The sequence below is a fragment of the Nothoprocta perdicaria genome, unplaced genomic scaffold (genome assembly GCF_003342845.1).
Source record: "Nothoprocta perdicaria isolate Ctin4 unplaced genomic scaffold, notPer1 scaffold_7, whole genome shotgun sequence".
NCBI classification, from domain to species: domain Eukaryota; kingdom Metazoa; phylum Chordata; class Aves; order Tinamiformes; family Tinamidae; genus Nothoprocta; species Nothoprocta perdicaria.
The window spans coordinates 1,687,923-1,696,575 of NW_020455976.1; positions in this window are offsets into that span (position 1 = coordinate 1,687,923).

The window sequence follows — 8,653 nt, forward strand, 5'->3', positions numbered from 1 at the left end:
CCATGTTGCTGTTTGCACTTGGCTTTGTCTCCATTGGGTCATTATGGAAAATGAAGTTTTCCAAGAGCGTCGTTTGTTCTTCTTCAACTTAAAAAATTCTCTTCCACCTTGTTCTCCTGGTAGCATTTTCTGCTTTATCTCATTTTTCAAAAAACAGAATAATAAATGTTCCATTTCTGGTTCTGGAAGAAATAGATACAAAAACYTACCGATTTAAAACTTTCTCMCTAGCAAACTGGGCACCAAGTGAAGCMTTTTTTTTTCCCCCAAMAACATACATTTGCAGCCCTTGAAATTTTTCAAAAGGAAAGAGCCACCAAAACACCAAAAATCCAGTAGTTTCCTCCCCAAACTGATGGAGATCTCTCTGGAGGAAACGTGCCCGATAAGCTAAAGTAAAGCTGCCTCCCCTGCTTTATCTCAAGCCGCGTGTCAGATGGGTATTTCCAGCAGGATCTCCCCTGGACACTCAGAGCATCGAATTACCCCCGTGCCGCGCTCCTCCACTGACCTGCTTCGGCACAAAAATGTGGGGCGCCCGCATTGCAGAGAGGTGCAATCAGGTGATGCTCACGTTGGGACTTTTGTGCCTCAGTTTCCCCAGGGCAGASGCCGAGAGCAATCATCTCACTAGTGGCTCTTGCAAAGCCAGTGTCGACCAGGGACGTGGGCGCTTCTAAGCTGAAAAGCACCCACTGCCCACGAGAGCGGCGAGCAGACATCCTGGCACCCAYCCCACTCTGTTTTCCCTATTTTAGGCTTTTCTGGCAATATTCCCCTTGCACAGAGCACTATTCCCACCAGTGATGCCTACCTCGGTCACGATTCCAAGGCAATCAACCCACATCTCCCTTCTGTATTTCCCTCTGGGTTTGCCATGGAGATGCCCCTTCCTTCCCAAAGAAGCCCAGCCCGGAAAAACCAACCTAAACCCAGGCCAATTACCCGCTAATTGATGACGCTGCTCCCCAGTGATTAATTGTGGAGAGCAAGCGTGCGACGCTGTGCAAGCCCAGACCCCGGCGCAGCGACACCGCGGGTCCTTTATCAGCCCCGAGGCCAGCGGCGGCACCAGCCTGTCTGAGCCGGCCAGGTACCTCCGAGTCCCAGGGCTTGTTTGTTTTGGTGTAAGCCGGGGCGTAATTGGGGCCGGAGAAAAATACCCACAGCAAAACAAACGCGGCGCCAATGATGGACACAGCCCTGCAGCCAGCACGAAGACGGATGGAAGCGGAGCCTGTCCGGAGAAGCCCGGCTTGGGATGCTTGGAGAGTTCAACGCGCTGCTGTCAAGTACACAATTAATTTCCAGCGGCCCGTTTGAGGGTGCGGAGCAGGGCCAAGGGCTTCCTGTGACCCGCATTGTGCCCATGGCCAGAGGGATGGATGGATGGGTGGATGGATGGATGGGTGGATGGACGGACGGATGGATGTGCAGCCCTCTGGATCCCCTATGGGACCCCAAATCCTAGGAAACATCAGCTCCCCATGCCAGCTCTATGCATATCCCTCTGGATTAAGCATCAAGGTGCGGCCTGATCCCCCTTGCCCATTCCAGGTCTGTGTAGCCCTGCTCTGCCCTCATCCCCCCCACCACCACCCTGAATAATTCATGTACAAGACAGGGAAGAGGATAAATCACCAGCAGTGATTAACATGAGTTATTTTACGTGCTGGGAAGATCTATCGGCCCGGCTCCACCAGGTTGCAGTGATTAATGCAACTCTGCTCCCCTGCACAGAAGCCCTTATATTCAATTACAAATGCTGGTGGGCTCCCAGGCAGCAAGAAATCAGAGAAGACACCGACTGGAGGAGACTCTTGGCCACCATGAGAGGTTTCAGCTTGATCTACCTCTATACCAGCCTTAGCCAGGGTTAAAAGTGTCCGCGAGGGTTAAGAAACCCAGTGCACACAGAAAATGGGCAAGTTCGGAAATCCTCTCACATTGCGATGCGGGGCAAAGCCATCAAAGCTGCTTCCTGGGTCCCGTCCACCAAGACATTCTCCAGGATTATCAGGACAGCTCTTGGTACCCTGCAAGCAAACAGCCCTAGCATGCAGAGCTGAAAAATAAAACACACCACATCATGGCTTGATTAAAGAATTCATTAAAAATTCTTAACATTAACTAAATAATAACCTGAAAGTTATTTTAATCCYGAGGTCACGATTCACTCCATGTTCCTATTTTCCCGACCCAGCTCCTCACRGTAACCCTGAGGTTGATGATATTGCTGTTTGACTGAGCCTGCTGTTCCCAGATCTCTCCCTGGGCCAATTTCTTTGCAGAACTTCATCTCAGTGCTGCTGCAGGACACGAGGACTTCTCTTCCCAGGCCCCATGTCCCCTTTCTGGTGATGCCATTGCCTGTCAGGGTTTCAGCCAGGTAAATTGGCAGACACAATAGMGCACAAACAATTTTAGAATAAGGTACATGTTGATCTAGGTTATGCTGTAACACGGTCTAGAGCCTTGATTGCATCAGAGCCTCAACGCTCTCTGCTCCGTCCTCTGCCAAGGAATGATTCAGCCCCCGGTTGGACACATCAGCCCCACTTTTGCYTCCTCCTATCCCTGTGGCCACAGTGCATGGAGGGCAGCTGGGACACCGGAGTAAGAGCTTCACTGGCAAGACTGAGTCACAGCCAGCGGGAACTCAGTAAAGCATCTGACCATGCTAAAAAGGGAGGTTTCAGACCTCTTGTGTGTTCCCAAATCCTTCAGCTTGGCGGCTGATGGAGCAAAGGGGGTGAAACTGCTCCTTCTTTGCCCAGAAATGAGGAGCTCCCCAGCACCCTGCACGAGGTGAGGCCGGAGCTGYGGGTCCTGCAGGCCCGGTCTGCAGCAGGACAGAACTTGAGCTCAGATACCGTGACATCAACATCCTCCCCAYGCTGGATAGCGGTCTGCCAGCAAGGACTTATATAGGCCCAAGCCATTAACACAGAAAATTATTAGTAGGCTCTTGGGCAGAGTCTATTTTCATATTCATTTGCCTAATTAAATGTAAATCATTGCTCAGGATTACCACAAYAGAGCCCCAGCTCCATTACTTAGCCTGTATTCCTAGGGGAGAGAAGGTGTCACCCCTTGTGCAGGGGGTAATTCATGGCCCTGCTGGCTCGTGCAGTGCCAGCTAGCAGATCTATCTAGCAATGGATCTAACCCACATCCATGCAGGYGATGACGAGCACAGGGGTTTTATTTGGGCTCTGTGCTGTGGTCGTCCAGCAGCATCTATCCCATGCCTGTGCATTGCCCGTGATAGTGCYAGGAGGCCACTTCTTCCAGCCCGCGGGGTGCTGAAAGCGGTGACATCTGGCCGGGTGACAGCCGCAATGGCAGGGCTTGGAGGAGGCTCCCACAGGCACCTTGGTGGGGATCAATATTTGGAGCCTGCTGGTCCAGCCTGCCCTCCCCAGGGGTTGGCAGAGCATATGGGGGATCCCCAGCCACCAGCTAGTGTTGCAGGGGCTGTTCAGATGTCACCGAGCTCCCCACGGGACCCTCTGCCAGGTGATTCCCGCTGCCTGATCTGCTGGGCTCTCTTCACCAGCCTGGCCCTCATGTCCTGCTCCCGACACATCCGTGTCTGGGTATGGAGGTGACCGCTCATCCCCAGGGACAGCAACCCCAAAACACCAGAGTGCAGAGCTTGGTGCTCCCGATGGGACAAGGAAGGGCTGCAAGGAGGTGGAAGGGGTGGCGATGGATGCCCTGGGAAGCRGCACGGTGACTCTTCCCCGCGGCCAAGGCGCCTGCAGGATGGACGCGGTTCCTCCTGTGTCAGCCTCCTACSTCTGCTGACCGTGTCCCCTGCCTCCTTGTCCGGCCTCGTCCGCAAACAGAGGCACGGGTGGATCTGGTTTCGCTCCCTTCCCCAAAGCAAACAAACACAGACATCCCGGGACACAGCACGTCCCCGAGGGCTCTCTGGTTGCGCTGCACACTGGCAGCCGGCTGCGCCCTGCCGTGGTCCWGCTGCTCGGCCGTGGCACCGGCTCCCCCTTGCTTCCCGGTTCTCCCATGTGGCTCGGGGTGGCCTTGCAACTCCCGCACCAACGAGGCCGCTGTCGGACTCGACACGCAGTGGGTTTAGGCTAGCAGGTCTGCACGGAGACCCGGGGCAGCGGTGCAGCTTCCACAGGGCCCTCGAGAGATGGGGAAGGGGGGCCCATAGCCGAACATCCGAGCAGGGGAACGCAGAGAAGAGCGTCAAGGAGAGCTGAGGAGCTGCTCAGCCCTGGCCTCGCTCCTGCCGTCTGCATTCCGGTGCCTCCGGCCAAATCCCGCTCAAAGCCGCCCGCCTGGCTGGGGGTTTGCATGTCCCGGCTCGTCTCGAGCGGAGCCACCGGGGACCGGCCAGCAGCTGGGGAGGAGTGGGGAGTCCGAGGGGGCACAGGCACCCTGAGACACCTTCAGCACCCACCAGGGTCCTGCAGACAGACCGGACTCTGAAGCAGCCGGTCAAGAACATCCCTGGCCTTCTCCACAACTAGGGAGCAGGAGCGGAGCAGCTGCCGTCTGGGGAGCTGCCCCAGGTGGCCAGGACCCTTCCCACTCCAGTCAGAGGAGCCTAACATAAGATAGAAGGAAGAACTAGTTGATATGGAGAGTGCAAACACCTGGCAATGGAGTAGATTTGTGCCCCACAGAGTATTTTAGGTCCCAATCCAACCCAGCTCTGCTGCTACGGCAAATGCACCCCTGCTAAGCTGGGAGCACGCTGCTGGGTGGGGGTGTATGTGTGTCCTTGCCTGGTCCTGCAGTCCCCATTCCAATGCTGGGGTGGCAGCAGCAGCCCCGTGCCCAGGACAGGCCTGGCTGCGCGGCTCCGCAGGCTCACGGTCCCTGCCGCCCTGCGTTATCAGCTGCAGCCATCCCACCTGTTTTCCTTGCGGTTTGTACAAGTAGCCCTGTCCGTATTAACCCCTGACCCCGTCGAGCTGCCCTTTTCCTCCTTTGACACTCGTGTTTACCGAGCACTCGGAGGTGTCCTTGTTCTCCATGCCAGAGATCAGCCATCCTGTCTCCAGCCAGGCCTGCGCCCGGCTCGGAGGGGCCGTCGGGGCACCCAGGCACTGCTCCCCGCCAGCTCACGGTGCCCCCAGGCCCGTTCCGAGGCAGCAGGTCTGGCTGAGACAGGGGCAGCTGCGGGGGGAAATGCCAAACTGGGGAGAACGTGAGRGTTTCCACTAACTGTGCAGCACGTCAGCTCGCCCAGACCTCGAGGGATTTCCCTTCGCTCTGCTCCCCTCASCCCCTCCTCCTTATTCTTAATGGGCAAGCTCATAAGAGCTTCTATTAACTTTATTACCAGATCAATTAGTGCTTTCTCTCTCTCCCCCTTCCTCCCCCCATGCTAATAATCCCATCAAATATGAAGACAGCATCCACACTGGTGCCCAGCAGCCTGGAGAAGGTGCAGGGAAATTTGCTCTCATCTGAGCTCCAGATGCTCCATTGGACGCTTCTGAGATGGATGGATCCTTCCAAGGCACGGCTGGGCAAGGAGGGGAAGGGGACAGAGAGCCAGAAGATTAATCAGAGAAGACTTTGGCACCGAGTGGCTCCCAAATCTGCTGTCGTGAGCTGAGCAGGAGYGGCTTGGCAATGGGATAGGGTCCTCCCATCTGGAGACCTGCACGCTGACGGGGTCGGCACAGGATACAGGTGTTTCTTGGCTGGCTCCAGAGGAAGGAGCTGCAGCATCCATCAGCAGCTCTCAGGAGCAGAAGAGGGATGTTGGTGACGAGCAGGGCATCTTGCAACCCTTCCCCACTGGGGGACAGTCTGGGGACCCAGCCCAAAGGGCCTGTCCCCCTCTGTCCTCAGCACAGCCCTGCAAGCTGCACCCGTGCTGAACACCCCAGCACGAGCAGGGCCACAAGGGGCTGACTGACAGCCCCTAAGAGAGACACAAAGGGAAACTGTGGGAGCAAAAGAATTTAAATCTTTTTGACCAGGGGACCTTGCTTGGAAAGCAGCTCCTCTCGCAGGGACACCAGCTCCTCCCTCGCAGCGTTCCTCGGGAGATCTCACGGCCTCCCACACAGTTTGTTCCTGGCTGGGAGCACCCACTTGAGCGTCCTGGAAAGGCCACAGCTTTCCCAGAAGCCCGGGCCACGTGTCCTGTCTGTGTCACGCTGACGGCTTGCAGCTTTGGCAGCAAGGAGGACTCCAGGGCCACAGCAAAAACACAGTCTGYCCTGAGCCACGGAGCAGCCCGGCCACATAGGCCATGGGCTGCAAGCTCGGGGGGGCTCAGGGTGGGCTCCTGTTGGGTTTGCTGCTCCTCAGCCAACCAYGAGGCTCACGAGGACGGTAGCATGAGCAGGACTTGTGCTGTTGAAGCCACACAGCGTTTATTTCCTGATGGCTTTTGGGAATCAGGAAATACATACACACAGAGTATGTGTAATATATATATTATATATATATTTTTTCACAGAGTGCTCTGCAAAAATGTCCCCAGTCAGAAGAGGTAATAGGACCTGCTGTCCCACCCTCCTTTCCTGAGGAGGTAAAACCAGAGACCAGCCTCAGCAAGGAGCCAGGACACAGCCGAGATGGGCACAGTGACTTAGAGGAGGAGGTGGCTGCCTCTGGTTTGACCATGTCACAGCTGTGGCTGAAACATGACAGCTTGGTCTGTGGGGCAGAGCACCATCACAAGGAACAGAAAACCGCTTTGCATCTTCCCATTCTCAGGCCAAAAAAAGTGCATTCCCYGGAAAAAATATCCTAAAAACCTCCACATTCATGGTTAATGGTTCCACCCAGCACCCCATGGCCTTTCCCAGCCCTGCACCACACACTCAAGTGACCTTGGGCCAGCCTCGCTCACAGGCCAGGAGCCCAGCTCTGGAGATGCCCTGTGCCCACAACTAGCCCAGCTCCTTCCACCCAAGGCCTCTCCCCTTCATGCTCAGATATGGCCAGCACACAAGGGACAACAGCGCTCCACTTGGACACTGCTATTGCTCCTGGGATCCAAGGAGGAGAGAACAAACCCATGCTGCCTCCCTCCCTCCAGCCCCTCCAAAATAAGCGGGCCTGGGAAATAATAGTCAATGTGAAAGGAATTAAAGAGGCGCGTGCGTGTGTGTGTGCGTGCGAGTCCTGCCAGGTTAATACTGCTGCCTATCCGCCTGACAGCTCCAAGATTGATTACCCGCCTCGGCGCTCTTTATAACTTGATCAGTCGAATTAATCTCTGGCTGCGGGCCCATCTGATGCCAAGCAGCACAAATTTAATTTGGAGGTGTACGGGATCTTTTATGTCTCTCTCCCTCCGCCGCACCGCCCGTCCCTTTCGTTCTCTGCTCCGCTCGCAGCACGCRCGGGCGCGAGGGCTCCTGCTGCCGCGCGGGTGACCTGGGCTGTCAGAGCCTCGCCGGCGCTGCGGCGAATAACATCATCAGGTAAATCCGCACTGTACACAGGAGAGGGGAAAAAAAGGGGAAAAAATCAGGAGGGCAAAGCAGACACTAAGTAAGACATATTAATGTACTAAAGACTTAATGAAGTTGGGGGGGGAGCGGAGGGGAAAGTGCTTACTTTATTAGTTTATGGCCGATTAATGGGAACGGTCATTACAATGATGGAGATGGATTGCTCCCATCAAACCCAACCACCAGCTCCTTTCGGAAGGTAGAGGGGTGTCCGGCAGGAAGAGCTTGCGCTTGGCCAGGCCTGGACCAGGAGGTCTGGGCTGGGGGTGCAGCCTGGAGGCAACCTCAGGCCCCCAAAGGCACATTTGGCWTCCAGATCCCGAGGGAGGGCATGTGGGGCAACCACAGCCCAGGAGGGGACAGGACAAACAGACTCACCAGGAACCCAGACTCTGTCCCCAGGTAATGGGACAAGGCCAGGCTTGCTACTGGCCATGCAACTCACCCAAACGAGSCTGATTCTCCTGGAAAAAGAGGGACACAGGGATACCCAGCTCAGCAGCCTCCACACTGCCTGCCCTTAGTGGTCTCAAGAAGCAGCAAAGACCCTTCCAGGAGCCACACCTCTGTGTCCCCCTCAGCTGCAGGATCTGCCAGTGGCCACCATCAAGGGACAGGAATTTGGTGGCCACAAAGCCCTGGGGTCTCACAGGTGCCCCCACACCCTGCAGTCCTCACACATTGTGCTTCACCCCAACTCTGCACCACCAGTGAGGACTTCAGGACCAGGAGGTAGAAATCACTACAGTTCACACTGTTAAATACCTGCTCAAACCCCAGGTGCCCCATGGCGCTGACCCAGAGGTCCCTCAGCACCTCATGATAATCAGAATTATCTAATAACTCTCCAGCCACTAATTGGTAGTTACCCTTTAAATCCCTGGGGCAAGGCAGTAATTCTTATCCACCACAAGCCAGGCTACCGAGTGCCATTTACCAGGGCCAGGGGAATAAATGCAGCAGGGAAATACTTATAGTCACTCAATGCCTTTAATCCCTCTTGTGCTGTGTTTGCATCCCCTTACATTTGTCTCCCACCAAAAATTCATATCATGGGGCAGCATTTTTTTCTTCTAATGACCATATAATCAATGTGGAGAGACAGCACAGAATATCTTGGATACTGGTGCAAACTTCACTGTTTGCCTGAGAAGCTGGGACCTAGCAAGCTTCACACACGGAGGAAAGCAGCATCC